This window comes from Sinohyriopsis cumingii, chromosome 1, assembly GCF_028554795.1.
Source record: "Sinohyriopsis cumingii isolate HCF-2022 chromosome 1, ASM2855479v2, whole genome shotgun sequence".
NCBI classification, from domain to species: domain Eukaryota; kingdom Metazoa; phylum Mollusca; class Bivalvia; order Unionida; family Unionidae; genus Sinohyriopsis; species Sinohyriopsis cumingii.
The window spans coordinates 124057067-124073230 of NC_142961.1; the positions used below are offsets into that span (position 1 = coordinate 124057067).

The window sequence follows — 16164 nt, forward strand, 5'->3', positions numbered from 1 at the left end:
TGGCAAGAGACCCAGGACTCTATCACCAGGCTAAAAGCTCCTTTCCTTGGATTTTTTATCATATCTTAACTTCCATTGGATTGAGTAGAGTGCAGCTTTGCTCTTGTGACCTCAAAAGCCTTTGACAACTTATGTTTAAAATTAGAAACTTAGATTAATTTCGGAATCTTCATTAGAAAGATGTTTCTCTTTCAATAATGTAAATGGTCCACGCACAGTGTCTCCAAAAGTCAGTTTAAAGGGACTGAAACCTAAAGATTCTTGAACTGATTCCCTAACATCGAAACAATAATAAATGAATGCCTTCATCCCAATCTTTACCCGTATCAAAACAATACAATCGAATCATATTTTTTCAGAGTCTGATGGAATCTTTCTAATCCGCTTGAATCTCAGTGTGATAGGCAGAAGATTTGACTTGTTAAATGCTTAATTTGTACATAACTTGCTGGAAAATTCCAGACATGAAATTTGAGCCTTGATCAGACTGCACGGGCATGGGAAGGCCAAATTGAGCTTTTAAAAAAATATAACAAAGCTTTTAATATTGTTTTAGATATTATATTCATCAAGGGAATTGACTCTGGAAACCTTGTTGACACATACATAATGGTCAACAGGTATTGGTTACCTGACTTGGTCTCAGGTAAGGGACCAGCACAATCTACCATAATTCTACAAAATGATTCGTCAAAGGCAGGAATAGAGCGTAGATAAGCCTTTTGAATTTTCTGATCTAATCACAAAACCAACCATTAGCGCCAAAGCTTTTCGAAAATCTCGAGTACCTAGAAATTCCCGAAAGAGAACCTCAAATAATGTTACATACATAAACGTTCCTGTGGCTATGCCTTGTAATATGGCAGAGGCAAGGTCACGAGAAAGGTTGTCTGTCTCGTTTGCAGAGGTAATTACCATTCCTACAATTAATGCTAAAGGGAAACAAATGAAAAGAGTGTCAATAATCCCAACACGATCGCCATGGATGGAATCATTTCCACCAATTTTGATTCGACGCTGAAAGACACGACGCTTCTTTGAATGACAAGAGCTCCTAGAAGATGCCAGGCTTTGGAGTCCTCATTCTGAAGTCCCAAGGCCAGGCCATCAAACACCAAGTGTAAGGAGAGAGCGATACGTTGTTGTTGTAGGGTTTAACGCCATTTTTCAGCACAAGATAGGCTATACAAGGCGGCCAGCATTAATGGTTGAGGAAGAATCCGGGAAACCCCAGCACGAACCACCAACCCACGAGAAGCTACTGGCAAGCTTTCTCACATACCCACATTAGCCGAATCCAAGACTCGAACCCACGCAGACAGAGGTGAGATGGCAGTGATCCGTAACGGAGGGCGCTTTAGACCACTCGGCCACTCGAGAGCGATAAGAAGAATTACCGTCCGCAGTTTTGTACGATGAGTCGGAGCTGAGACAGATTTAAATTCCCCTTCGCTGCTTTCCTTCCCAATTGAGGCTTTGATCTCCTTACCTATTTATATTGCCATTTTGGCTCCATCAGATTCTTGCTGACAAGGTGCGTGCGTGTGTGTGTGAGAGAGAGAGAGAGAGAGAGAGATTTGTATTCTTAACGTAGCTTTGACAATTCTTCAGTCATACTGCTACGATGTATTCAGTGTGACAGTTTATAGTAATCTCTAGCATTATGGCAACATGGCGCAGACATGTAGCGATGATGTTCCACCCAGTCAAATTATCCTGACACTACGCCGACCAGTCCTAACACTAACCCTTTAATGCAGAGCGCCAAGCAAGGCATCTGTTAGTATCATTTGTGTAAGTCTTTGGTATTACTCGGCCGGGGATTAAACCCACGACCTCCTGTCGAGGCGGATGCTACAACCACTATGCCACCGGAGCGGTCCCAAAGAAAAATGATTTTAGGTCACTTGATATGCATAAAAATGCTAATCACATTTAAATTGCAAAATAAAATTCACTAACCACAACATGATTGATACTGAAAGATAATTCTAAACATGCGAACCCTGTTTCTTTTGTAATGACTGACACGAAGCCAAACGATTCTAGAATACTAATGAAGCAATATATTCGTGAATCAATGATGATCCTTTCCTCATTAAGACGAAATAATATAAATTACCATTATAACGTTATATTTAAGGTTCCAATGAACAAATAAACCCTCACCCAATATGCGATCTTCTGACGAGCAGAAATGTCATAATCAGCGGACGTTTTCTACTACAATTGGCTCAACATATTGGAATTTAAAGATTTTATTTTCATGGTTTCTTTGAATATATATATATATATATATATATATATATATATATATATATATATATATATATATATATATATATATATATATATATATATATATACATATATATATATATATATATATATATATATATATATATATATATATATATATATATATATATATATATATATATATATAAAGTCTTTCAAACTATCCTTCTTTTAAACTTATTCTTATATTGGTAAGAAAAAAAACTTTCCGTAACCTATAATTAGCCGATAGAGGCTGGTAAGCTTATATTTTCCTCAGTTCGAATAATCCATTTAATGGATGTTCTGGGTAAATTAAGATGGCTGAAATGGCACAGCTTCGAGGAAGCAGATGTACGGATATATACTGTCCTAGTCTGGGATATAAAACGTGAATACTGTTCCACTCCACAAGTTTTCGGGTCAAAATACCTTGCAGCTTATTACCACGAACTGGCTATACTTTATGAATCGTGATTGCTGAGTATTCCATGCATTAGATAGACCCTGAAAATAATTGAGACTCTCTCTTTCTCTCTCCAGACGAAACTCAATTTTATTTGATATTCATAGATAAATAAAGTATGTCTGAAACATTTACTCTCTTCTTTACTTTCTAAATGGGAGAAAGTAAGGCTAAAAGCATTATTAAATCCTATATACATGTATATCGAGTGGTGTAACTTAGACACCCCCTCCCCAGGATCATAACCAAAACTGAGATTTTTAGTTACTTCTTGAAAGACCCCCTCAACCTTATTTCAAGGTCAACCGGGGCAGCGATTACGCCCTTGTGCATACCCATCCCTGCGTATGACCCTGTGTATACCCAACCCTGCATATGTACAATTTTTTGATGCTACTAAAATACAAAATGTAGTGAATTCAGTTGTCTTCCAGCACGCCCTTGTGACATCTGCCATCGTAGACCCGTCCTTGTCTGTTGTTCCTATGCGTTACAAGATGATGAGACATCATACTGTCTTGTCTAGGAATTTTGAAACTTTTCAAAACCCCATGCACATATCAAGACGAACAACCGATATATATATATATATATATATATATATATATATATATATATATATATATATATATATATATATATATATATATATATATATATAATTCAAGTTTCAAAATATATTTAATATAGTTTAGAGAATTTTTAATTCGTACTATGGGTAGATTCGAACCCATGTCCGCGGGTAAACGGCACCCATCGCCTTGCCTGCACACAAGAGCCCAAATTCCCTTACGAATAAGCACACATCAGCAAAAAATGATGCTACTTAATCGGTATTTAATGCACTCGTGTGTAGCAGAGACACTCGCATGACCGAGTTATCTAGCTTAAGGTTAGTAAGGTCTACTTCTGTTTTCCTAATAATGTTGGTAAGAATTATATCCATTGATTCTACAATTTTAGTAAGAAATATATCCGTTCCTTTTCGATGTTAGTTAAAAGATGTATCTCATCGTTATCCGAATTTATCTCCCTTAAATTTGACATTTTTATTGAAAGTTTAATTTCCTTCATTTGTTTGCTTGGGTTGCATCTTCTCTATTTTTTTACACTTGTTGTTACAGTTATCTCCCATTTATTTTATTTCCAGTTTCATGTGTTATCACTTGTTGTAATAAATCCCCTTTTCATTTTAGATTTTCAGTAAGAGGTTTATCCCTGTATTATTAGGCAGAGTTGTATCTCTTTTGTTTCAATTCCTTTGCAAAGAGTTATCACGCCGTTATTTTCCTAGCTTAAGTAAAATGTATCTCATTATAATTTGTTTTTATTAAGAGTTATTATCTTTATTTTGTAATACTGTCGGTAATAATTTGGTTGCATACTCAAAATTATTTAGAACATAACTTTTCACTTTAGAACATAATTTTGTCTTTTCATTCACGCTCCACCATATTGAATGTAACAGACCAAAAGAAAGCCCATGTAGGAGTCCCTTGTGGCCGAATGGTCAAAAGCGCTCTTCGTTACGGGTCAGTGCCATCTCACCTCTGTCTGCGGCGGTTCGAGTCTAAGATTCAGCCAATGTGGGTATGTGAGAAAGCTTGCCAGTAGCTTCTCGAGGGTCGGTGGTTCTTTCCGGGGTTTTCCCGGGTTCTTCCTCCACCATTAATCTTGTGCTGAAAAATGGCGTTAAACCCCACAACAACAACAACAACAAAGCCCATGTAAGTCCTTTTCCGATACTATGTTCCTGGTTGTGTGTTTCTTTACTAGAAGCAATGTATTAAGAATAAAATGCCTTGCGGTACTCTGTGTAACTCTTCAAAAGGATCAAATAATGACTGTATTGAGATATGAAGGTCATAGTGTGTTCCTGGTTTGATATGCGTCCGCCTAGTTTAATGAAAATAGACACGCTATCAAATTGGGCACGAGGCCATCTAAATCCACGTGAAGCATTCTGTGTAAACTGTTTCCCGTCTTGTTGGTCACATTATTTACACGTGAAATGTGAATCAATCTGGCCTTGACTTAACAGTTGTCGTTAGTACAAGGTTCACCGCATACATTAAACTGACCTAAATGTGTGTGGGTATCAGAAACATTTTATCAGCAACACATACGCAAACATGATCTCTTTATGTTGTTGTTGTGGGGTTTAACGCCATTTTTTAACACATGATAGGCTATGCATGGATATATCCCCGGTTGCCCCCCCCCCGCCCCCCTTGTCGGCACTGACTAGCTTTTATAAATTTTGGAATGACTCAACTGGAGTTCGAACCCGCGAGCTCCCGTAACTAAGGCGGACGCTCTAACTATTTAGGCTACCAGAGCAGCGTATGTATGTATGTATGTATGTATGTATGTATGTATGTATGTGTTTTTCCATATTTCGCTCTTCAGCTTATTAAAACTCAATATAGTTTCTGTCATTAAACAAAACGCAGATCTGGATTATTCGTCCTTATGACAATGACGACAAATTGCTGAATGAGGTCAGTCCATGATAATGATAAACAAACCTGTACTTGTACTAGTTGATACAAGTGCTAATGAATACAGGTAGTAGTAGTTGTAGTTGTAGTAGTATTGTTTATATTGTTAGTATTATTCTTCTTATTATTGCAGCGGTAACAAGGAGTTCATGCAGAACTATGTTCTCGTCCTAGCAGTTGGCATATCTTCAAAATATGACTATCCTGAACTACTAGTTACAGGTGAACTAGTCATATTATAAGTGTCACTAATTGTCATAAATTTCGTTGTCTATGTATCATTTAAAACTATAAGAATACTGGTATAATTCCTAACGGTTCGACTTTGCATGCATTTATCTTTCAACAAAGATGACAATGTATTTAACGAACCAAAAATGTTGCGTACATTTATAAATGTTGTGGAAGAAGCAAGTTGATAATGTTAATCAGAAGAGTGTGTTCTTTTCTAAACTGTATTTTTCTGCTCCCTGACCTGGATTACCAGGAGGCGAGCCAAGACTGTTAAATCTTAAGGTTAAGCTCTTGGGCCTTAACATTAATTTATGTGTGCTATCTGTCAATTTATTCGTTGGAATGCTGCTCAGTTAAAAATCTGGTCAAATTCAGTCGTGCATGTACACATTACTGTGTGCATGACCTCAAGTACAGATATAAAGATTAATAAGACTCGGTTTTCAGAACTCCGTTACAAAAGTGCAGATATGTTGGCAGTTAGACGTGCACCGTTACCGTTCAGAAGCAGCAATTATATGTTACAATAATGAAGTAGGTTGAAAAAATACGGCCATTTATATAATAATAACAAGCTACCTTCTCTAGGGCTGCGGATGTCAGGACACTCTGGCATCATTTTCATTTAGGACTAACATCATATAGACGGACTTGTTTCAGTGACAAATACATGTTAACATGACCATCACGAAAATTGGATTGTGGAACCAAATGTTTCAAGATGCCTACCATTAGAGGCAATAATAGTGGAAGTTTAGAAAAGAAAATATAATTGTTTGAATTAGAGGTAATCTGAGCAAAATCATCGGTGAAGAGGACCCGCAAGCAACAATTGTTTCGATGCAACCTTGCTACAGGCGCAAAACTGATTTATAAAAATCATAATGGGGAATATAGGTCGACAGTTCTCTTCAGAGATTTTACCTTACTCAACAATGCAAGCAAAAAGACAACTATATCAATAAACTTACTCAACAACAGAAGAAAAATGAAAACTATTTATAATACGACTAAATAGTAATCCAGACTGTTACACCACAATTCAGTCACTAGATACCCGTCACCACTCTATGGTTTTCAACTAAGTAGCAGACAGATGTGAAAACCAACACGTTTTCTTTTTTAAAATTCAACAAACAAGTTGTTTACTTAGAATACAAATTGAAAAATAAAAATGACCTACAGTTTGGTAAATGAAATCCTAAATAGTCCTAATCTCAAGCCCAAAAGTATCGAGTATTCCAAATGACTAACATTGGTGTACTGAATGAAGCCCATTCTATTTTGCTGATGTTCCAATAGTATGGGATAGCTGGATGTGCTAACAGTTCTCATGTATCACGATGATATAATCTACAATGTATTTAAATACATTTACAGTAATTCTAAAAGTGTTACTTCATCCTGAATGTATGCATAACCGATTCTCAGATAAACATTTCTTACATAAAAATCTAAGACGGTCTGAACCAGATGGAAGATGAAATTATCGTTCCTAGATACCGCTCCGGTGGCCTAGTGGTTAGAACGTCCGCCTCGGATGCGGGAGGTCGTAGGTTCGATCCCCGACCGAGTAATACTAGAGACTTACAAAAATGGTACTAACAGCTGTCTCGCTTCGCGTTCAGCATTAAGAGGTTAGTGTTAGGACTGGTCGACCTGGTGTCAGGTGTAATGTGACTGGGTGGGACATCATGCTACATGTCTGCGGCATGATGCCCCAGTGCTAGACATCACTATAAACTGGCACATTGCAGACATCGTAGCGATATGACTGAAAAATTGTTAAAGCTACGTTAAAAATCAAAATCACATCACATTACACTCGTTCCGGGATCATTCTAACTGCCAACAAGTTCAGGTCCATAGTAGTTAACAATGGGTGTAACTCATGACCTGAACTCAGATCACATTCAATAACAAGATTTGTTTTGCACCTTCCAAGGTCGAAAGGCCACAATAGCATGTCTAACCAACAGAATGACCGTATCGTAACCAACCAAAATTTAATATGTTATTTCCTAATGGCCATTACAATTTAAAATCATAAAAATTAAAACATATAATATAGATATACATAATAATACTACATAAACTGAACAAATGCACAGTATTCAAAAGGACAAACTAAGGAAAAGATAAAATAAACAACTTACGTTACATCGTTTCATGTTGTGCTGATATTGCTTTAACTCAATCAAGTCATTCATCGATTGGCGCTAAAATGTCCAAAATATTCTATGAGCTGAAACTTGAATCCTCTACGGGCAATCCCGTACTGTGACGAATATGGTGACGTAGTAATGGCTTCAAGTAATTTTCTTAAGACACGTATTCAGTACTTATAATGACATTATCAGAGCTTAAATTCATCAAACGTTTCGGACCGCTTCGGTGCCCAAGTGGTTAGAGCATCCGCCTCGGATGCGATAGATCGTAGCTTCAGTCCCAGGCCGAGTCATATCAAAGACTTACAAAAATGGTACTAACAGCTGCCTCGCTTGGCGCTAAGCATTAAGAGATTGTGTTAGAACTGGTCGGCCTGGTGTCAGGATAATGTGACTAGGTGGGACATCATGCTACATGTCTGCGGCATGATGCCCCAGTGCTAGACATCACTGTAAACTGTCACACTGCAGACATCGTAGCGATATGATTGAAAAAGTGTTAAAGTTACGTTACAAATCTAAATCACACAAACACACACACACACTCACACACACACACAAGTCAAACGTTTCAAGTAAAATATTCATACATACCATAGTTTCTCTAAAACCAAAGCTTTCACAATTCGAATCAACATTTGTCTAGTGTCAGTAAAGCAATGTACACAACTGCGTCATTTCATGTCTATTTTATATATCTTTCAAAAAATCTTAATGGTTTAAATCAGGTTTAATCAAGAGCTTTATGTCGGCATTATAATATTGGTACACATTTATTCTGTCTCCGGTGCTCGCATAAATGAAATTAGACATACAGTCTTATCCTTCGTTGCGCTTACTGTTTATAAATTTGTTTTTAAGATGGGGATATAAGTCATTAGAGTGTGAATAAGAAAAGTGTAAGCATCATACTAGTTACGAGAAGCCTACATAATTAAAATCGACTTTGATTCTCCACTGATAGCATAGTCTCCCAAAAAATCTAGACGCAATCTTACCTTTGTCTCATTGGTGAAGTAACTTTTTCAATGGTATCAACTATTTTGGTGCTAAGTAAAATGACCATTGTAGAATCCTTTCACATGCTGATGATCTTTTCAACAATACTACTATAGAACCCCAACTCACTTCATTTCCTTATTACAGTGACCCTTGAATTATATTTGCCAGCTATATCTTCTAAACAAAAGAGTATGTTCTGTTCCAATGCATCATAATAACCAAGAATCCTGGGTGATTGATGGCTATGCAGTGTACCTCCTTGATACTATTTTTCTTTCGTTTTGTCGTTTTCCCTGCTTTAAAAAGTAAATGTAGTTATCTCCATCTCCAAGTCTTCTGCAAGTTCAGTCATTAGTTTGCCATTGTCATACAATGTTTCGATTCCCCCTTTTATTTATATGAATATATCCCCCCCCCCGGTGATACCATCGTCGTTGGTTGCATTTCTGGCGACAAATCTTACTGAAACATTGCATTACTGAACGATTATTTTCTAAGAGACATATTTCATCAATCACAAACTGCTACCATTTTCCAATTACATGACGTTGTAATAAGTGTAAAGACGGATCCACGATCTACAGAACTGCCTTAAATAATTCGCTTCATCTTGCAACGGGTGAGTGGATATGGGAACATCTGTCTCGCACAAGGACCACCAAATTATTGAATAATATATCATTATAACTTGTGTATGTCTTGTTTGTCTCTGATGAAATCGTTGATCAATATATCTGTACATACATACATACATACATACATACATACATACATACATACATACATGCATGCATGCATCCATTCATCCATCCATCCATCCATCCATCCATACATACATACATACATGCATGCATACATACATACATACATACATATATGTATGCGGCATGATGCCCAAGTGAATACATACATACATATACCGTTAATGACTGTAACAGCGAAGTTTCACGGTATATGATACCGTCGGGTATCGCATAATTATTACCTTATTACACAGTATATGATACCGTCGGGCATCACATAATTATTACCTTATTACACAGTAGATGCTACTACCATCAGGTATCACATAATTATTACCTTATTACACAGTAGATGCTACCATCAGGTATCACATAATTATTACCTTATTACACAGTATATGATACCGTCGGGTATCACATAATTATTACCTTATTACACAGTAGATGCTACCATCAGGTATCACATAATTATTACCTTATTACACAGTAGATGCTACCATCAGGTATCACATAATTATTACCTTATTACACAGTATATGGTACCATCGGGTATCACATAATTATTATCTTTGAACTTAATATATGTGTCACAGCTACGTAGCCCAGTTGCAGGTCAAATACATTAAAGCATTTCGTTTTACCTTATGTCGACAGTAAAATGGGAGACGCATTAGCGAGATTTTGTCCTAGTAACACATTACATCCGCACAAGTATAAGAGGCAGGCATAACACTCGATGATAGTGGCGAGCGACGGACTTTTGAAGGCAATTCATTCACAAACGATGCAATGGAAATGTCTACTGACAAAGAACATAGAGTTTTTGGTATGTTTGCAAATGTTTAAGGTTTTGTACTACCAATAATGTTTGCTCAACTATTATATCAGCTGACGAATTCGTAAAGATAGCTTAAATATGATGTAATGAAATTTTCCCCATTATTTGATATAACAAGAAGACAAAGTGGGCCCAACATCATTTATCTAGCGTACAGCTATTTGCTTGAAAGTCATATTGTGACTACTCTAAGTCTTACAATAGGTAACTATAAAAAGTAAAACTAACAATTTGTTAGATTCAAATTTTAATTTCTAAATAATGCAAAATGAAATTTCAAAAGACACTTTCAGTATGGTGAATCAAATCCAAAACCAAATCCTAAAATGTTCTATCTCACATCCAAACCTATAGAATGAATGAATTCCAATAGAAATGAATGACATGACGTACCACAATGATGTATTCCAGAATGTCTTTGAATGAGGTCTCTATAAGCCCAGAATAATGTGGTGATCCAGTCAATGAGCAATTCAGTAATTCATATGAGTGAATTAAATTATACTTTTCAATTTATATCATAGATTCCCAAAGAATCAGGAATGAATGAATTTGTTTACAAAGCGTCTGATTATAAATGTTTCCACTTGACCTAAAACGCAATACATTGTTCTGGAATTCCCTAGATATGTGTCATTTCTAAAATGTTCTGAACCCAAAAGCTAAGTTAACATCTTATTGACAACGTACAATCATCATCAAAAGGTAGACATGTAAACATGTTGCTTACAACTGTCCATTTTCTTAAAATACAACCTACAAATCAAATTTGATTAGATTCTATTGTGTTGTTCTCTTATATAAGATGCCTTAAACATTTGCTGAACTTTTATGTAAGACAGAAACATTTAATGGAGGGTCGACATGATAAATACAACTATAACGACCTCGAAAATCCATAAAGTTTGGTTCAAATACATCATGCATTTGTTTTAATATTTATTTTAGGAGTCAGAAATAGCAACATTTGAGGTAAATTTCACTTTATAGAAGAGTCTTTAAAAAATAATATAAAATATACAATAAAAACAATATTTGCAAGACCCCTCAATGTCGTTAGAAAACCTGTCGGAGTAAGTGAAAAACTTGTCATAAGCTACTGGTTCTTGCGCGCGAGCCCGTGCAGAGGCAATTATACTTATGGTTTATATGCATACCTTTCACACTAATTTACAGTAAACATTTCACTTAGTTTGCCAAGTGCAAGCGAAGATTCCAAAACAAAGACATCTCCTATGATATTCTAATCATATTTGTTACAATAATTTACAGTACACATTCCATAGACCTTGCCAAGTGCAAAGCGAGACTCCACTCTTACCACAGGCTGAACTTGAATTCTGGTTGACTGTGTAAGAGTTATTATTCGAAACCCATCCACACATGCACGTTTGGTAACCGATGACTTGGGATTCCACCAGATCTTGGTAGTCGGCTATGGTGGTACCAACAGAATTGCACATGTCCACGGCTGCTTGAAAGTCTAGTACGTACCTAGACTTGGCAATCAAGTGAATCACTGCAATGATAGGAGAATAGTATAATTATTGATATATTACAGAAAATGTGCACTAACATATCAATCGGAACATCCTGTGCCTTTTCTGTCAAATCGAGCACTACATCTCGAATGTAATTCGCCGACTCAAAACTGTATTCGGAACTACTTATGTTCACCAAGAAACACATGGCGGCGAGATGAGACACATTAACCATCAGAACATAATAACACAGTCGACATTTTCACAACGTATGCAGTGCATTCCGCCAGAGGGGAATCTGCAAACCCATTTAATTTATGTGTGCTGATACAACTTTATCCGAGGTTATATCTCGACTTCACTGAAATGCCCGAGCGATGTTCCGGTCACTAAAATATATACTACAAACATATTAATTGAACATGTTAATTATTGAACACATATCTCTTCTAAAGGCGATTTTAATTGAAGACATTCATATTACGATATACATTTCTAAGGTTTTTCTAGGCACATTCCAAATATTATGAATATTAATGCACCGGTATTCAGTGGACTTTTTCGTATTCACATTTGGTACATTGTTCCCATACTTGAAAACGCCACTTCCAACCGCATGGAGGCTTTCAAACCATCGCCCCACATCGAAACTATCATTTACTCATGTTACGTAACACGTATATATTTGCCGATGCAAATGCAGCTGCAGATCATGTTATGAACGTTAAAATTTGTTTATTGATTTCCGTTAAATTTTTCTGATAGCATCAAGGAAACAAAACTAAATAACAAAATATTCAGCTATTTTGAATATTTTCAAATACTCCACGTAGCTTAGCGTAGCAATGAGCATAACAGGTCCATTTCGGCACAACAAATAATCAATTAGAGTGAGGTAATTTACATAATAGTTCATTACATTTATTTATTTTGAAAATTAAATGATTCACCTGGAAAGACTTCAGTGGCAAAGTAAAGAATAATACTCCCGACAAGCGTCTTAGAATCACGATCAGATTCAGTCAACTCGTGTATTAAATAATGGACGTAACTTTATTTAAAGATGCACAGTCCGTACTCTTTGATACCAGTAAAGTGATTCGTATCGTTATACCCCGATCTTTTTTGTTGTTTAATTGAATATCTTTTATATAATAATAACGCGTTACCTTCTCTAGGGCTGCGGATGTTGACTTTCGGTATCTCAATTTGAGGTCAAATTGAACTCAAGCTTCCTTGTCAGTAAAAAGCGAGAAGAGTAGAGAAAGTCACGTGGTCAAACAGACCTCATTTAATACATAACAAAGGGTGTCAACATTAGAAGGATAAAATAATCGAGGAATATATTTTTGTTTTAAATGGTTTATGAAAAAATTGCAGTTGATGCAGCTCTCGTTTAGGACATTAAATATAGATGCAGAATTTATATTTTTGAAACTGTCAAAACGTTCTTATATGGAGAGGTATTTTATTATTTAGTTGCTAATACGTATCTAAAATCATTCCGATTAACTTGAACATTTAAAACAGCCTATGTTCCAGATGTGTCTTGCGCATTGACCCTAATGTTTTATCTTTTGGAACTGCTTACTTCAATTTCTGGTAATTCACATTGTATTTATATTTAAATTTGTATTGTATACCTTATATATATATATATATATATATATATATATATATATATATATATATATATATATATATATATATATATATATATTAGGTATACAATACAAATTTAAATATAACCTTTTCCTTTAATACATAAATGTATCAAATTTATCAAATGTATCAATCAGAATGAATTTAGATATGTATTAATAACTAGATAATAAATACTTCTGCATATAATAACGTTTTGACAGTTTTAAAATATGAATTCTGCAGCCATGATAACAAATCCATAACACAAATGATAAAGATTAATGAATGATTAAGCACAGAACAAGATTAAACCACTTCTGTAAAAAGACATTGCTTTATCATTTTTCCCGTGCATGAATCGAATTAAAATTTGCTCAGCTGCCTTAAACTCTAGTCCTTCAGGCATAACCAATACAAAATTGATTATTGCATATATTTAATTTTTCCCTTTGATGGAATTTAGCACTTTTAAAAATATAATTTCATCATATGCAAACTGCACCATGAGCGAGAATATTTTGTGTATCGTTATTTTAGAAGTTCTAGTAATGTTATAGTTGTGTGAACTCTTACATCAAGCACATCAACATACGTATTTTATGGAAGCAAGCAATGGGCACTTCGTGATTCCATGATATGTGAATCCTTCTTAACACAGTGATGACTATTACTCATCCATCATATACTCCAGTACTGAAAACAATCAAATCCACGACAGTCAAACTGACAAAGATACCAGCATAGAAGAACTCGGTGCCTAACGGATAATAATGAAACATACATTCTATCAACGTGAATACAACACAGCTTATAGATCAACAATGTGACCACAGACTGATAGAACGAAAAAATAGCTTACAAGCAATTTGCAAAAGCTATCAAACAGTGTGAAACAATGAGAGTCCTGTAAGTTAAGATAGAGAAAACAAAATACATGGCAAGGAGAAACCATTGTATGATATGCTTCATTGAAGTTTGTCTGAAAGTTTCCAAACATGAAGCTAGTTGATTTTTGGTTTCTTTCTAACGGGGATGTATACTCGCATATGCAAAACATGTCATGACTGAAAGTGAAATTAAATATTATTTTTTCTTAGATTAAAAAACATTCAATATAATAACACCATGCCTGAAATACTTAATATATGCATGCCAGGACTCAATGACAGGATAAAACCACTTAGAAGGCCTTTAAAGTGTCATAACATACAGAATAAATATGACATCATAGACATACTAGAGTTTATGGACAATACGCTGATGAACAAGCCCAATATCGGTTTGATGGAATGAAATACTTGGGCTAATCTGATACCTTCACGAACAGACGAGACAAACAGCAAACATTATCAGCAATCAAAACAGCTATTTACATAATACAACACTCCATACAGGATGCCTGATATTAAAAGGAGTGAATGATTCTGGGCTGAATCCAGATACGAAACCATTAGCATTGTTTGGAGGAACCATTGAATCTCTGAAAAACAAGGTGTCAAGTATGGACCTGATACAATATTCTTTTCATACTGACAATCCAAACGATCTGCATGACAAAAGCACAACAATGCTATAAAAATCAGGGCTTATCGAACCGTGGTATCGTGTGTGTTTTCATCGCACAATAATATATACTAAAGTACATGACTTTCTCAGCAAGAATTACGTCATTTTAAGCGATACACTATTTATATTGTACTTGTGAATATTATATAATTCCGATGTATAAGTATTACTAGACATAACAAAATCTTATATTTACCAGCACTTCAGTCCACCAGAATGTATTGATATACAAATTCCTTTGTCCTAGGCTTGACTCAACACAAGTACAAATATTAGTACTTTATTACATAGTGGGTACAGTTTTTCTAGAGTATGTACAGTTTCATATTTTTTATATTATGAAATTAGTGGGCATTATTCTCTTTACTGATTAGCTGCGATCGTGGGAAAACTTTTGTAACCCCGCCAACTGGAATATTTTGTTTTCTATGAACATTTTTGGCCTAAATTTTTCGATTTAACACGCGAAAGGGAATTTGGGAAAATGGTATCATCTGCTTCAATATGGCCTGTTTACCCCCACAAGGATTTGTTATACCATGTATAGCATATCATAACATCAAAAATGGCACACCACACTCAGGACAAGACCAATAACAAGTAAAATTATGGGCATTGCTGAGTTGATAGTGGGGTTGGTGGTGGAGGGACGGTATATCTGTAACATAGAACCCACCCATTATACAAGCGTGGTTTAAATGTGAACTTCCAGAAGCAAATAAACTCACCTTTGTTCACAGAAGAATGTTTATATAAACCGGTTTTCCCAACTGACATAATTTTATCCATCCAAAGCATATTTAAGAGGTAAATATGCCATGTTCTTCCAACTCAAAAAAAAAAAAGATTTGTTTATGTATTCTATATTATCTAATGTTCCAAATCAAATACTGCAAATATCCGGTCGCAAATACATTACAGTAACTGTGTATTTCTGCATCCAGTAATATTCATTTCACAACAATATCGTGACGATGTAATGTTGAGTTGTGAAGTGGCATTGCAAGGTAAACACTGGCACTGTGTAATGTAATCCTACTCAAACTGGCACTGTGTAATGTAAGCCTACTCAAACCGGTACTGTGTAACGTATCGAACAATGTGGCACCACACACATTGGACATTTTGTGTTGACAAATGATTTCGTCCTTTGTAAAATGTTCTGTTTATTTGTATGAACATTATTCAACTGGTTTCATAAATTCAATATTAATTCATTACCCATGTGAGGTCCTCTTTGCATT

At 35.4% G+C, this 16164-nt stretch overlaps 1 long non-coding RNA gene across 1 annotated transcript; it reads right to left on the reverse strand.

The window, feature by feature from the left end:
* Window positions 1-10459: 10459 nt before the first annotated feature.
* On the reverse strand, window positions 10460-15894 carry LOC149807803 (uncharacterized). The gene is made up of 2 exons (XR_016417364.1): window positions 15649-15894; window positions 10460-11748 (listed from the first exon to the last, which is right to left on the reverse strand). It is a non-coding gene; the product is annotated as an uncharacterized LOC149807803 (long non-coding RNA).
* Between the last annotated feature and the right edge of the window lie 270 nt (window positions 15895-16164).